General features: G+C 45.9%; 10 non-coding genes across 10 annotated transcripts; all 10 read left to right on the top strand.

The window, feature by feature from the left end:
* Positions 1–459: 459 nt before the first annotated feature.
* Positions 460–541, top strand: TRNAL-UAG. The gene has a single exon. It is a non-coding gene; the product is annotated as a tRNA-Leu (tRNA).
* A 579-nt stretch (positions 542–1120) lies between these two features.
* On the top strand, positions 1121–1202 carry TRNAL-AAG. Its single transcript has one exon. It is a non-coding gene; the product is annotated as a tRNA-Leu (tRNA).
* Positions 1203–2346: 1144 nt separating this feature from the next.
* TRNAL-UAG lies at positions 2347–2428 on the top strand. Its single transcript has one exon. It is a non-coding gene; the product is annotated as a tRNA-Leu (tRNA).
* Positions 2429–3008: 580 nt separating this feature from the next.
* On the top strand, positions 3009–3090 carry TRNAL-AAG. The gene has a single exon. It is a non-coding gene; the product is annotated as a tRNA-Leu (tRNA).
* A 1143-nt stretch (positions 3091–4233) lies between these two features.
* TRNAL-UAG lies at positions 4234–4315 on the top strand. Its single transcript has one exon. It is a non-coding gene; the product is annotated as a tRNA-Leu (tRNA).
* A 580-nt stretch (positions 4316–4895) lies between these two features.
* On the top strand, positions 4896–4977 carry TRNAL-AAG. Its single transcript has one exon. It is a non-coding gene; the product is annotated as a tRNA-Leu (tRNA).
* A 1144-nt stretch (positions 4978–6121) lies between these two features.
* Positions 6122–6203, top strand: TRNAL-UAG. Its single transcript has one exon. It is a non-coding gene; the product is annotated as a tRNA-Leu (tRNA).
* A 580-nt stretch (positions 6204–6783) lies between these two features.
* Positions 6784–6865, top strand: TRNAL-AAG. Its single transcript has one exon. It is a non-coding gene; the product is annotated as a tRNA-Leu (tRNA).
* Positions 6866–8001: 1136 nt separating this feature from the next.
* Positions 8002–8083, top strand: TRNAL-UAG. Its single transcript has one exon. It is a non-coding gene; the product is annotated as a tRNA-Leu (tRNA).
* Positions 8084–8663: 580 nt separating this feature from the next.
* On the top strand, positions 8664–8745 carry TRNAL-AAG. The gene has a single exon. It is a non-coding gene; the product is annotated as a tRNA-Leu (tRNA).
* Positions 8746–15398: the final 6653 nt, after the last annotated feature.

Below are 15398 nucleotides of genomic sequence, written 5' to 3'. Positions count from 1 at the left end.
AACAGCAGTCAGGGAGAGAGTAATTGTCTGTGGCCACCACCAGCAAAAAAACATTCCCTTTTCGGAACTTGTCTTGCTGTTGCCTCTCCAGTGCGCACCTGTTGTCACTTTCATTTGCACTAAAGCAGGTGAAATGGATCCCTAATGGCTTATGCTTCCTAACTGGACAGATTGATATTCCTGAAGTTTAAGTGACTTGGGGGTTATACCGTGATGCTTAAGTGTTCCCTTAACTTTTTTTGTAGCAGTGTAATTTAAGGAGCATGCTCTTGAAATCTTTCCTGCCATCACATGAATATGTGTGTCGTTTTCCGGTCAGATGAGGTTTAAGAAAAGACAGTTGCGAGAATCCCTACTTTGTCCTGGTGGTTAATGACTGGAGCTTTATCTCAATTAAAACATAGGCGTTCAGATGTATCTCACTTCCTCCAAGGAAGTTTGATGGCCTGGCGTCTCGTTGGTAGCATGGCCGAGCGGTCTAAGGCGCTGGATTTAGGCTCCAGTCTCTTCGGAGGCGTGGGTTCGAATCCCACTGCTGCCAGTTTTTGAAGTTTGGCAGATCTTGAAATGTTAATGACAGATAATCCCACGTCTTTTCAGATCAACGTTCTTGTGAAACGCATAGGTAGCCCTGATGACACTCTCCTGAAGACGTATAAAATTGCAGGAAGGTGTGTTCTAGGTCAGGGATGATGCCCAATCTGTGGCCCTCCAGCTGTTGCAAAATGACAACTTCCATCGTTCCTGGACAGCCTACAGCTGTCTGAGAATGCTGGGAGTTGTAGCTTTTTAACAGCTGAGGGCCGCAGATTGGACATTCCTGTTCTAGGTGATACTTCCTGAAGCTTTGGTCACAGAATAAGCCCTCTTCCTCTAAATGCGGTAGCTGTGTTGGCATTTGACGCACGTCAGGGTGAATGGTTTCCAAGTCTGAAAAAGATGCGTAATAATGCTTTGTTAAGCAGTAGCAAGGTGGCGCTGTTGAAATGACTGGACTTTTGTTCCTTTCAGACTGGAGGAAGGTATTTGTAGTTCTCTGCCGCCGAAGTTAAACATTCATTTCAACTGCGGAATAGATTGTGCTTCTTTTCAAATGGGGTCCTCAACATGGTTGAATTGTGGTAGCATGGCCGAGCGGTCTAAGGCGCTGGATTAAGGCTCCAGTCTCTTCGGGGGCGTGGGTTCGAATCCCACTGCTGCCATCCTTGTGTTCTTTTGAATATCTACTCGGAGGTAGTTTACGGGTTTTGCTTATCCACCGCAAAAAAACAACTAAATTAAGGGAACGCTTAAATCACACATGGGATCTCCATGACTAAAAGCTTCAAGTTGAAAGTCTTTACTGGTATAAATTGTGTAATTGGTTGAGAACAAAGTCACGTACTGATGGTCAGTGGAAAGCAAACTCATCAACCCATGGAAGGCTGGGTTCCAAATCACCCCAAAAATCAAAGTAAAAAAATTCAAATCACAGGCGGTTCCAAATTGCGTGAATTTCATCACAGCAACTCATAATGTGACTCAGTAGTGTCCATGGGCCCTAAGTGTCTGTATGCACTCCCAACAATGTCTGAGCATGCTCCTGATGAGACGGCTGATGTTGTCCTGGGGGATCTCCTCCCAGACCTGGATTAAGGTATGAGTTGACTCCTGGAAGTTCTGTGGCGCTACTTTGACTGCGTTGAGACAGAATGTTCCAGAGCGTCTCAACTGGATTCAGAGAAACGTGAGGGCCCGTCGCTGTTATCAATGCCTTCACCATCCAGGAACTGCCTACACACTTTGGCCCCATGCGGCTGGGCATTGTCCTGCAGCAGCTGGCACCCAGGACCCGCTGCACCAATGTAAGGTCTGACAGTGGCTCTGAGGATTTCATCCCGGTACCTAACAGCAGTCAGGGAGAGAGTAATTGTCTGTGGCTACCACCAGCAAAAAAACATTCCCTTTTCGGAACTTGTCTTGCTGTTGCCTCTCCAGTGCGCACCTGTTGTCACTTTCATTTGCACTAAAGCAGGTGAAATGGATCCCTAATGGCTTATGCTTCCTAACTGGACAGATTGATATTCCTGAAGTTTAAGTGACTTGGGGGTTATACCGTGATGCTTAAGTGTTCCCTTAACTTTTTTTTGTAGCAGTGTAATTTAAGGAGCATGCTCTTGAAATCTTTCCTGCCATCACATGAATATGTGTGTCGTTTTCCGGTCAGATGAGGTTTAAGAAAAGACAGTTGCGAGAATCCCTACTTTGTCCTGGTGGTTAATGACTGGAGCTTTATCTCAATTAAAACATAGGCGTTCAGATGTATCTCACTTCCTCCAAGGAAGTTTGATGGCCTGGCGTCTCGTTGGTAGCATGGCCGAGCGGTCTAAGGCGCTGGATTTAGGCTCCAGTCTCTTCGGAGGCATGGGTTCGAATCCCACTGCTGCCAGTTTTTGAAGTTTGGCAGATCTTGAAATGTTAATGACAGATAATCCCACGTCTTTTCAGATCAACGTTCTTGTGAAACGCATAGGTAGCCCTGATGACACTCTCCTGAAGACGTATAAAATTGCAGGAAGGTGTGTTCTAGGTCAGGGATGATGCCCAATCTGTGGCCCTCCAGCTGTTGCAAAATGACAACTTCCATCGTTCCTGGACAGCCTACAGCTGTCTGAGAATGCTGGGAGTTGTAGCTTTTTAACAGCTGGAGGGCCGCAGATTGGACATTCCTGTTCTAGGTGATACTTCCTGAAGCTTTGGTCACAGAATAAGCCCTCTTCCTCTTAATGCGGTAGCTGTGTTGGCATTTGACGCACGTCAGGGTGAATGGTTTCCAAGTCTGAAAAAGATGCGTAATAATGCTTTGTTAAGCAGTAGCAAGGTGGCGCTGTTGAAATGACTGGACTTTGGTTCCTTTCAGACTGGAGGAAGGTATTTGTAGTTCTCTGCCGCCGAAGTTAAACATTCATTTCAACTGCGGAATAGATTGTGCTTCTTTTCAAATGGGGTCCTCGACATGGTTGAATTGTGGTAGCATGGCCGAGCGGTCTAAGGCGCTGGATTAAGGCTCCAGTCTCTTCGGGGGCGTGGGGTCGAATCCCACTGCTGCCATCCTTTTGTTCTTTTGAATATCTTCTCGGAGGTAGTTTACGGGTTTTGCTTATCCACCGCTAAAAAAAAACTAAATTAAGGGAACGCTTAAATCACACATGGGATCTCCATGAATAAAAGCTTCAAGTTGAAAGTCTTTACTGGTATAAATTGTGTAATTGGTTGAGAACAAAGTCACGTACTGATGGTCAGTGGAAAGCAAACTCATCAACCCATGGAAGGCTGAGTTCCAAATCACCCCAAAAATCAAAGTAAAAAAATTCAAATCACAGGCGGTTCCAAATTGCGTGAATTTCATCACAGCAACTCATAATGTGACTCAGTAGTGTCTATGGGCCCTAAGTGTCTGTATGCACTCCCAACAATGTCTGAGCATGCTCCTGATGAGACGGCTGATGTTGTCCTGGGGGATCTCCTCCCAGACCTGGATTAAGGTATGAGTTGACTCCTGGAAGTTCTGTGGCGCTACTTTGGCTGCGTTGAGACAGAATGTTCCAGAGCGTCTCAACTGGATTCAGGGAAACGTGAGGGCCCGTCGCTGTTATCAATGCCTTCACCATCCAGGAACTGCCTACACACTTTGGCCCCATGCGGCTGGGCATTGTCCTGCAGCAGCTGGCACCCAGGACCCGCTGCACCAACGTAAGGTCTGACAGTGGCTCTGAGGATTTCATCCCGGTACCTAACAGCAGTCAGGGAGAGAGTAATTGTCTGTGGCCACCACCAGCAAAAAAACATTCCCTTTTCGGAACTTGTCTTGCAGTTGCCTCTCCAGTGCGCACCTGTTGTCACTTTCATTTGCACTAAAGCAGGTTAAATGGATCCCTAATGGCTTATGCTTCCTAACTGGACAGATTGATATTCCTGAAGTTTAAGTGACTTGGGGGTTATACCGTGATGCTTAAGTGTTCCCTTAACTTTTTTTGTAGCAGTGTAATTTAAGGAGCATGCTCTTGAAATCTTTCCTGCCATCACATGAATATGTGTGTCGTTTTCCGGTCAGATGAGGTTTAAGAAAAGACAGTTGCGAGAATCCCTACTTTGTCCTGGTGGTTAATGACTGGAGCTTTATCTCAATTAAAACATAGGCGTTCAGATGTATCTCACTTCCTCCAAGGAAGTTTGATGGCCTGGCGTCTCGTTGGTAGCATGGCCGAGCCGTCTAAGGCGCTGGATTTAGGCTCCAGTCTCTTCGGAGGCGTGGGTTTGAATCCCACTGCTGCCAGTTTTTGAAGTTTGGCAGATCTTGAAATGTTAATGACAGATAATCCCACGTCTTTTCAGATCAACGTTCTTGTGAAACGCATAGGTAGCCCTGATGACACTCTCCTGAAGACGTATAAAATTGCAGGAAGGTGTGTTCTAGGTCAGGGATGATGCCCAATCTGTGGCCCTCCAGCTGTTGCAAAATGACAACTTCCATCGTTCCTGGACAGCCTACAGCTGTCTGAGAATGGTGGGAGTTGTAGCTTTTTAACAGCTGCAGGGCCGCAGATTGGACATTCCTGTTCTAGGTGATACTTCCTGAAGCTTTGGTCACAGAATAAGCCCTCTTCCTCAAAATGCGGTAGCTGTGTTGGCATTTGACGCACGTCAGGGTGAATGGTTTCCAAGTCTGAAAAAGATGCGTAATAATGCTTTGTTAAGCAGTAGCAAGGTGGCGCTGTTGAAATGACTGGACTTTGGTTCCTTTCGGACTGGAGGAAGGTATTTGTAGTTCTCTGCCGCCGAAGTTAAACATTCATTTCAACTGCGGAATAGATTGTGCTTCTTTTCAAATGGGGTCCTCGACATGGTTGAATTGTGGTAGCATGGCCGAGCGGTCTAAGGCGCTGGATTAAGGCTCCAGTCTCTTCGGGGGCGTGGGTTCGAATCCCACTGCTGCCATCCTTGTGTTCTTTTGAATATCTTCTCGGAGGTAGTTTACGGGTTTTGCTTATCCACCGCTAAAAAAAAACTAAATTAAGGGAACGCTTAAATCACACATGGGATCTCCATGAATAAAAGCTTCAAGTTGAAAGTCTTTACTGGTATAAATTGTGTAATTGGTTGAGAACAAAGTCACGTACTGATGGTCAGTGGAAATCAAACTCATCAACCCATGGAAGGCTGGGTTCCAAATCACCCCAAAAATCAAAGTAAAAAAATTCAAATCACAGGCGGTTCCAAATTGCGTGAATTTCATCACAGCAACTCATAATGTGACTCAGTAGTGTCTATGGGCCCTAAGTGTCTGTATGCACTCCCAACAATGTCTGAGCATGCTTCTGATGAGACGGCTGATGTTGTCCTGGGGGATCTCCTCCCAGACCTGGATTAAGGTATGAGTTGACTCCTGGAAGTTCTGTGGCGCTACTTTGGCTGCGTTGAGACAGAATGTTCCAGAGCGTCTCAACTGGATTCAGAGAAACGTGAGGGCCCGTCGCTCTTATCAATGCCTTCACCATCCAGGAACTGCCTACACACTTTGGCCCCATGCGGCTGGGCATTGTCCTGCAGCAGCTGGCACCCAGGACCCGCTGCACCAACGTAAGGTCTGACAGTGGCTCTGAGGATTTCATCCCGGTACCTAACAGCAGTCAGGGAGAGAGTAATTGTCTGTGGCCACCACCAGCAAAAAAACATTCCCTTTTCGGAACTTGTCTTGCTGTTGCCTCTCCAGTGCGCACCTGTTGTCACTTTCATTTGCACTAAAGCAGGTGAAATGGATCCCTAATGGCTTATGCTTCCTAACTGGACAGATTGATATTCCTGAAGTTTAAGTGACTTGGGGGTTATACCGTGATGCTTAAGTGTTCCCTTAACTTTTTTTTGTAGCAGTGTAATTTAAGGAGCATGCTCTTGAAATCTTTCCTGCCATCACATGAATATGTGTGTCGTTTTCCGGTCAGATGAGGTTTAAGAAAAGACAGTTGCGAGAATCCCTACTTTGTCCTGGTGTTTAATGACTGGAGCTTTATCTCAATTAAAACATAGGCGTTCAGATGTATCTCACTTCCTCCAAGGAAGTTTGATGGCCTGGCGTCTCGTTGGTAGCATGGCCGAGCGGTCTAAGGCGCTGGATTTAGGCTCCAGTCTCTTCGGAGGCGTGGGTTCGAATCCCACTGCTGCCAGTTTTTGAAGTTTGGCAGATCTTGAAATGTTAATGACAGATAATCCCACGTCTTTTCAGATCAACGTTCTTGTGAAACGCATAGGTAGCCCTGATGACACTCTCCTGAAGACGTATAAAATTGCAGGAAGGTGTGTTCTAGGTCAGGGATGATGCCCAATCTGTGGCCCTCCAGCTGTTGCAAAATGACAACTTCCATCGTTCCTGGACAGCCTACAGCTGTCTGAGAATGCTGGGAGTTGTAGCTTTTTAACAGCTGCAGGGCCGCAGATTGGACATTCCTGTTCTAGGTGATACTTCCTGAAGCTTTGGTCACAGAATAAGCCCTCTTCCTCTTAATGCGGTAGCTGTGTTGGCATTTGACGCACGTCAGGGTGAATGGTTTCCAAGTCTGAAAAAGATGCGTAATAATGCTTTGTTAAGCAGTAGCAAGGTGGCGCTGTTGAAATGACTGGACTTTGGTTCCTTTCAGACTGGAGGAAGGTATTTGTAGTTCTCTGCCGCCGAAGTTAAACATTCATTTCAACTGCGGAATAGATTGTGCTTCTTTTCAAATGGGGTCCTCGACATGGTTGAATTGTGGTAGCATGGCCGAGCGGTCTAAGGCGCTGGATTAAGGCTCCAGTCTCTTCAGGGGCGTGGGTTCGAATCCCACTGCTGCCATCCTTGTGTTATTTTGAATATGTTCTCGGAGGTAGTTTACGGGTTTTGCTTATCCACCGCAAAAAAAAAACTAAATTAAGGGAACGCTTAAATCACACATGGGATCTCCATGAATAAAAGCTGAAAGTCTTTACTGGTATAAATTGTGTAATTGGTTGAGAACAAAGTCACGTACTGATGGTCAGTGGAAAGCAAACTCATCAACCCATGGAAGGCTGGGTTCCAAATCACCCCAAAAATCAAAGTAAAAAAATTCAAATCACAGGCGGTTCCAAATTGCGTGAATTTCATCACAGCAACTCATAATGTGACTCAGTAGTGTCTATGGGCCCTAAGTGTCTGTATGCACTCCCAACAATGTCTGAGCATGCTCCTGATGAGACGGCTGATGTTGTCCTGGGGGATCTCCTCCCAGACCTGGATTAAGGTATGAGTTGACTCCTGGAAGTTCTGTGGCGCTACTTTGGCTGCGTTGAGACAGAATGTTCCAGAGCGTCTCAACTGGATTCAGGGAAACGTGAGGGCCCGTCGCTGTTATCAATGCCTTCACCATCCAGGAACTGCCTACACACTTTGGCCCCATGCGGCTGGACATTGTCCTGCAGCAGCTGGCACCCAGGACCCGCTGCACCAACGTAAGGTCTGACAGTGGCTCTGAGGATTTCATCCCGGTACCTAACAGCAGTCAGGGAGAGAGTATTTGTCTGTGGCCACCACCAGCAAAAAAACATTCCCTTTTCGGAACTTGTCTTGCTGTTGCCTCTCCAGTGCGCACCTGTTGTCACTTTCATTTGCACTAAAGCAGGTGAAATGGATCCCTAATGGCTTGTGCTTCCTAACTGGACAGATTGATATTCCTGAAGTTTAAGTGACTTGGGGGTTATACCGTGATGCTTAAGTGTTCCCTTAACTTTTTTTGTAGCAGTGTAATTTAAGGAGCATGCTCTTGAAATCTTTCCTGCCATCACATGAATATGTGTGTCGTTTTCCGGTCAGATGAGGTTTATGAAAAGACAGTTGCGAGAATCCCTACTTTGTCTTGGTGGTTAATGACTGGAGCTTTATCTCAATTAAAACATAGGCGTTTAGATGTATCTCACTTCCTCCAAGGAAGTTTGATGGCCTGGCGTCTCGTTGGTAGCATGGCCGAGCGGTCTAAGGCGCTGGATTTAGGCTCCAGTCTCTTCGGAGGCGTGGGTTCAAATCCCACTGCTGCCAGTTTTTGAAGTTTGGCAGATCTTGAAATGTTAATGACAGATAATCCCACGTCTTTTCAGATCAACGTTCTTGTGAAACGCATAGGTAGCCCTGATGACACTCTCCTGAAGACGTATAAAATTGCAGGAAGGTGTGTTCTAGGTCAGGGATGATGCCCAATCTGTGGCTCTCCAGCTGTTGCAAAATGACAAATTCCATCGTTCCTGGACAGCCTACAGCTGTCTGAGAATGCTGGGAGTTGTAGCTTTTTAACAGCTGGAGGGCCGCAGATTGGACATTCCTGTTCTAGGTGATACTTCCTGAAGCTTTGGTCACAGAATAAGCCCTCTTCCTCTTAATGCGGTAGCTGTGTTGGCATTTGACGCACGTCAGGGTGAATGGTTTCCAAGTCTGAAAAAGATGCGTAATAATGCCTTGTTAAGCAGTAGCAAGGTGGCGCTGTTGAAATGACTGGACTTTGGTTCCTTTCAGACTGGAGGAAGGTATTTGTAGTTCTCTGCCGCCGAAGTTAAACATTCATTTCAACTGCGGAATAGATTGTGCTTCTTTTCAAATGGGGTCCTCGACATGGTTGAATTGTGGTAGCATGGCCGAGCGGTCTAAGGCGCTGGATTAAGGCTCCAGTCTCTTCGGGGGCATGGGGTCGAATCCCACTGCTGCCATCCTTTTGTTGTTTTGAATATCTTCTCGGAGGTAGTTTACGGGTTTTGCTTATCCACCGCTAAAAAAAAACTAAATTAAGGGAACGCTTAAATCACACATGGGATCTCCATGAATAAAAGCTTCAAGTTGAAAGTCTTTACTGGTATAAATTGTGTAATTGGTTGAGAACAAAGTCACGTACTGATGGTCAGTGGAAAGCAAACTCATCAACCCATGGAAGGCTGGGTTCCAAATCACCCCAAAAATCAAAGTAAAAAAATTCTAATCACAGGCGGTTCCAAATTGCGTGAATTTCATCACAGCAACTCATAATGTGACTCAGTAGTGTCTATGGGCCCTAAGTGTCTGTAAGCACTCCCAACAATGTCTGAGCATGCTCCTGATGAGACGGCTGATGTTGTCCTGGGGGATCTCCTCCCAGACCTGGATTAAGGTATGAGTTGACTCCTGGAAGTTCTGTGGCGCTACTTTGGCTGCGTTGAGACAGAATGTTCCAGAGCGTCTCAACTGGATTCAGGGAAACGTGAGGGCCCGTCGCTGTTATCAATGCCTTCACCATCCAGGAACTGCCTACACACTTTGGCCCCATGCGGCTGGGCATTGTCCTGCAGCAGCTGGCACCCAGGACCCGCTGCACCAACGTAAGGTCTGACAGTGGCTCTGAGGATTTCATCCCGGTACCTAACAGCAGTCAGGGAGAGAGTATTTGTCTGTGGCCACCACCAGCAAAAAAACATTCCCTTTTCGGAACTTGTCTTGCTGTTGCCTCTCCAGTGCGCACCTGTTGTCACTTTCATTTGCACTAAAGCAGGTGAAATGGATCCCTAATGGCTTATGCTTCCTAACTGGACAGATTGATATTCCTGAAGTTTAAGTGACTTGGGGGTTATACCGTGATGCTTAAGTGTTCCCTTAACTTTTTTTGTAGCAGTGTAATTTAACCCCTTAAGGACTCGGCCCTATTTCACCTTAAGGACTTGGCCATTTTTTGCAAATCTGACCAGTGTCACTTTGAGTGCTCATAACTTTAAAACGCTTTGACTTACCCAGGCCGTTCTGAGATTGTTTTTTCGTCACATATTGTACTTCATGACACTGCTAAAATTGGGTCAAAAAAGTTAATTTTTGTGCATAAAAAAATACAATTTTTACCGAAAATTTTGAAAAATTAGCAAATTTCAAAGTTTCAGTTTCTCTACCTCTGTAATACATAGTAATACCCCCAAAAATTGTGATGACTTAACATTCCCCATATGTCTACTTCATGTTTGCAGCATTTTGGGAATGATATTTTATTTTTTGGGGATGTTACAAGGCTTAGAAGTTTAGAAGCAAATTTTGAAATTTTTAGAAATCTTCAAAATCCCACTTTTTATGGACCAGTTCAGGTTTGAAGTCATATTGTGAGGCTTAGATAATAGAAACCTCCCAAAAATGACCCCATTCTAGAAACTACACCCCTCAAGGTATTCGAAACTGTTTTTTCAAACTTTATTAACCCTTTAGGTCTTCCACAAGAGTTAATGGCAGATGGAGAAACAATTTTGAAATTTAAATTTTTTGGAAAATTTTCCAATATAATCAATTTTTTCCAGGAGTAAAACAAGGGTTAACTGCCAAACAAAACTCAAAATGGGTTGCCCCGATTCTGTAGTTTGCAGAAACACCCCATATGTGGTCGTAAACTACTGTTTGGCCGAACGAGAGCACATAGAAGAAGGGGAACACCATATGGGTTTTGGAAGGCAGATTTTGCAGGACTGGTTTTGTTTATACCATGTCCCATTTGAAGCCCCCTGTTGCACCCCTAGAATAGAAATTTCAAAAAAGTGACTCCATCTAAGAAAGTACACCCCTCAAGGTATTCAAAACTGGGCTTACAAACTTTGTTAACCCTTTAGGTGCTCCACAAGAGTTATTGGCAGATGGAGAAACAATTTAGAAATTTCAATTTTTTGGAAAATTTTCCAATATAATCAATTTTTTCCAGGAGTAAAACAGGGGTTAACTGCCAAACAAAACTCAAAATGGGTTGCCCTGATTCTGTAGTTTGCAAAAACACCCCATATGTGGTCGTAAACTACTGTTTGGCCAAACGGGAGCACATAGAAGGAGGGGAACACCATATGGGTTTTGGAAGGCAGATTTTGCAGGACTGGTTTTGTTTATACCATGTCCCATTTGAAGCCCCCTGTTGCACCCCTAGAATAGAAATTTCAAAAAAGTGACTCCATCTAAGAAAGTACACCCCTCAAGGTATTCAAAACTGGGTTTACAAACTTTGTTAACCCTTTAGGTGCTCCACAAGAGTTATTGGCAGATGGAGAAACAATTTCGAAATTTCAATTTTTTGGAAAATTTTCCAATATAATCAATTTTTTCCAGGAGTAAAACAGGGGTTAACTGCCAAACAAAACTCAAAATGGGTTGCCCTGATTCTGTAGTTTGCAAAAACACCCCATATGTGGTCGTAAACTACTGTTTGGCCAAACGGGAGCACATAGAAGGAGGGGAACACCATATGGGTTTTGGAAGGCAGATTTTGCAGGACTGGTTTTGTTTATACCATGTCCCATTTGAAGCCCCCTGTTGCACCCCTAGAATAGAAATTTCAAAAAAGTGACTCCATCTAAGAAAGTACACCCCTCAAGGTATTCAAAACTGGGTTTACAAACTTTGTTAACCCTTTAGGTGCTCCACAAGAGTTATTGGCAGATGGAGAAACAATTTAGAAATTTCAATTTTTGGGAAAATTTTCCAATATAATCAATTTTTTCCAGGAGTAAAACAGGGGTTAACTGCCAAACAAAACTCAAAATGGGTTGCCCTGATTCTGTAGTTTGCAAAAACACCCCATATGTGGTCGTAAACTACTGTTTGGCCAAACGGGAGCACATAGAAGGAGGGGAACACCATATGGGTTTTGGAAGGCAGATTTTGCAGGACTGGTTTTGTTTATACCATGTCCCATTTGAAGCCCCCTGTTGCACCCCTAGAATAGAAATTTCAAAAAAGTGACTCCATCTAAGAAAGTACACCCCTCAAGGTATTCAAAACTGGGTTTACAAACTTTGTTAACCCTTTAGGTGTTCCACAAGAGTTATTGACAGATGGAGAAACAATTTAGAAATTTCTATTTTTTGGAAAATTTTCCAATATAATCAATTTATTCCAGGAGTAAAACAAGGGTTAACTGCCAAACAAAACTTAAAATGGGTTGCCCTGATTCTGTAGTTTGCAGAAACACCCCATATGTGGTCGTAAACTACTATTTGGCTAAACGGCAGGAGATAGAAGAAGGGGAACGTCATATGGTTTTTGGAAGGCAGATTTTGCTGGACTGGTTTATTTACATCATGTACCCTTTCAAGCCCCCTGATGCACCCCTAGAGTAGAAACTCCATAAAAGTGACCCCATCTAGGAAACTACGGGATCAGGTGGTTGTTGTTTTGGGACTATTTTAGGGGTAAATATGATTTTTAGTTGCTCTTCATTACTCTTTTTTGAGGCAATGTAACAAAAATAAAAAATAAAAAATTGTTTCTACATTCGCTATTTAGTTTTGTGGAACACCTAAAGGGTTAACATAGTTTGTAAAGTAACTTTTGAATACCTTGAGGGGTGTAGTTTCTTAGATGGGGTCACTTTTTTGGAGTTTCTAGTCTAGGCTACATCAGGGGGGGCTTCTAATGGAACATGGTGTCAAAAAAAAAACTGTCCATCAAAATCTGCCTTCCAGAAACCGTATGGAGTTCCCTTCGTTCTATGCCCTGCCGTGCGGCTATATAGCCATTTACGACCACATATGGGGTGTTTCTGCAAACTACAGAATCAGGGCCATAAATATTGAGTTTTGTTTGGCTGTTAACCCTTGCTTTATTACCGGCAAAAAGGATTCAAATGGAAATTTTGCCCAAAAATGGGTGTTTTGGCACCGTTTTTATTTTATATTTTTAACACCGTTCATCCGAGGCGTTTGGTCAAAAGTTATTTTTATAGCGACGACTTTTACGCACGCGACGATGCCCAATATGTATGGCTCTCAGACTTTGGAGACACTAAGCAGGCATCCTAAAAACTGCGGCCCTCCAGATGTTGTAAAACTACAATTCCCACCATGCCCTGCTGATGGCTGTAGGTTGTCTGGGCATGCTGGGAGTTATAGTTTTACAACATCTGGAGGGCCGCAGTTTGAGGATGCCTGCTCTAAAACTTATATTTTTTTGGGGAAAAAAAATTGTTTCCGTGTCTCCAAAGTCTGAGAGCCATAGTTTTTTATGTTCTCTAGTGGACTGTTGGGGATTATAAAAATTTAGTACTCCATGGAAGTGTGATACTCCCTGAAGCAATTGATAATGCAGAGGCCCGGATGATCGGGGCACGTGTCACATTGAGTAGTGGTGTCCTTCCGTATCCCCCTCTTGTGACACACTCTGCATCTTTTTTGGGTTCGTCCCTTCTTTCCAGTATGGGGGACCACACCTGGAAAGTGTTGGCCAGGGACGATCCGGGCGCCTCCAATTCCCGAGGTACTCCGGCCTGCTCTTTCCCGGTCCGAAAAGATCAGGTCTTTGAGGACTGCCTCATAGAATTGGAGGAATGTCCCTGTGCTGCCAGCGCTTCGGGATAGTACAAAAGAGTTGTACATGGCAACCTGTACCAAGTAGACCGCAACTTTTTTGTACCATGCCCGGGTTTTGCGCATGGCATTATATGGCTTGAGGACTTGATCAGAGAGATCAACTCCTCCCATATACCGATTGTAGTCGACGATACAATCGGGCTTGAGGACCGTTGCCGCGGTACCTCGCACAGGGACTGGGGTGGTGCTGTTACCGTGGATTGTGGACAGCATAAGGACATCCCTCTTGTCCTTATATCTGACCAGCAACAGGTTTCCACTGGTAAGTGCACGGGTCTCACCCCTGGGGATAGGTACCTGGAGGGGGTGGGCAGGGAGGCCGCGTTGATTTTTCCGCACGGTCCCACAAGCGAACGTGGATCTGGCGGCAAGGGACCTGAACAAGGGAATGCTGGTATAAAAGTTGTCCACGTACAAGTGGTAACCGTTATCCAGCAGTGGGTACATAAGGTCCCACACGAGTTTCCCGGTAACACCCAGAGTGGGGGGACATTCTGGGGGTTGAATCCGGGAATCTCGCCCCTCGTACACACGAAATTTGTAAGTGTACCCTGAGGTACTCTCACAAATTTTGTATAGCTTCACGCCATACCTCGCCCGCTTTGTGGGAATATATTGGCGGAAACTGAGTCTCCCCTTGAACGCAACGAGAGACTCATCAACCGCGACCTCCCTTCCAGGTACGTAGGCCTGCTGAAATGTGGCCCCAAAGTGATCGATGACCGGCCGTATCTTATACAGCCGGTCATAGGCAGGATCACCTCGGGGTGGACATGCTGCATTATCGGAATAATGCAGACATTTCCGGATGGCCTCAAACCGGGGACGTGTCATAACCATACTGTACAGTGGGGTCTGGTATAGGACGTCCCCACTCCAGTATTGTCTGACACTGGGTTTTTGGACTAGACCCATATGCAGCACGAGGCCCCAAAATGTCCTCATCTCGGCTGCACTGACCGGCGTCCAGCCACCGGGTCTAGCCAAAAATGAGCCTGGGTTTTGAGCGACGAACTGTTGGGCATACAGATTCGTCTGCTCCACCATCAGATTCACCAGTGGGTTACTGAAAAAAAAACTAAAATAGTCAATTTCAGTAAACCCCACTGTGGGAATCTGGATTCCAGGATTGCCAGCAAAATCCGGAATCTCAGGCTCAAAGTCCACTGGGGGACACCAGCTAAGTTCATCGGCAGGGGGCTCCGGTGGACTTATTTGGTGGGCCGGGAAACCAGTACGAACCCCAGGGCGGCTCGTACTAGGGTGGGCCACAGGATCCCTAGCATGTGGGGCCCCTGGCTCCGCCTGGCGGCGTCTCCGCCGCCTTGGTGGCTCATCGTCATCCGATGATGATGAGGAGGATGCGGATGACAAAAGGAACGTGGGGTCATCCTCATCCTCACTGGGGCTCTCGGAGTCGGAGGCAATCTGGGCGTATGCCTCCTCGGCCGAGAACATCCGGCGGGCCATGGGTGTGTGTGCGTGTATGTGTGCGTGTGTGGCAAACTTTATTATATGTGCGTGTGTGTGGGGGCAACGGGTGTTCGCGTACTAAATAAGGAAAAAAAAGGGGCAAGTGTTTAGAAAAAAAAAAAAAAAGTTCAAAGTTGCTGATCAGCGGTACAACGCTGATCAGCGGTGGGGCGGTGGGGCGGGCGATGCGCTAACAGTGGCCGGACAAAAAAAGTGCCGGACAGTCAGCGCACGCAGAAAAAAAAAAAAAAGTGGTGGTAAGGGGGGGGGGGGGGGGGGGGGAAGGGGGGGGGGGGTGGTGAGGTGGGGTGAAGGGTGGGGGGTGGGGGGGCTGGTGGGGGGGGGCAAGTGGCAGGGGGGGGGTCTGGGGTCTGATAGATGGATCAGAAAGAAAGAAAAGAAAGTTTAGTAAAAGTTTTTTTTAACTTTTCCCTTCTTTCCCTTCCTAACGGTGCCTCTCCCTCACTGACCCTAACCTACCTGGGTGGCGATGGGTGCAGGAGGGTGATGGACTACGATTAGGGGGACTCAGGAGC

Source organism: Bufo bufo, chromosome 6 (genome assembly GCF_905171765.1).
Source record: "Bufo bufo chromosome 6, aBufBuf1.1, whole genome shotgun sequence".
Taxonomy (NCBI): domain Eukaryota; kingdom Metazoa; phylum Chordata; class Amphibia; order Anura; family Bufonidae; genus Bufo; species Bufo bufo.
The sequence above is the reverse complement of the archived record's forward strand: the minus strand, read 5'-3'. Positions and strand labels throughout refer to the sequence as shown.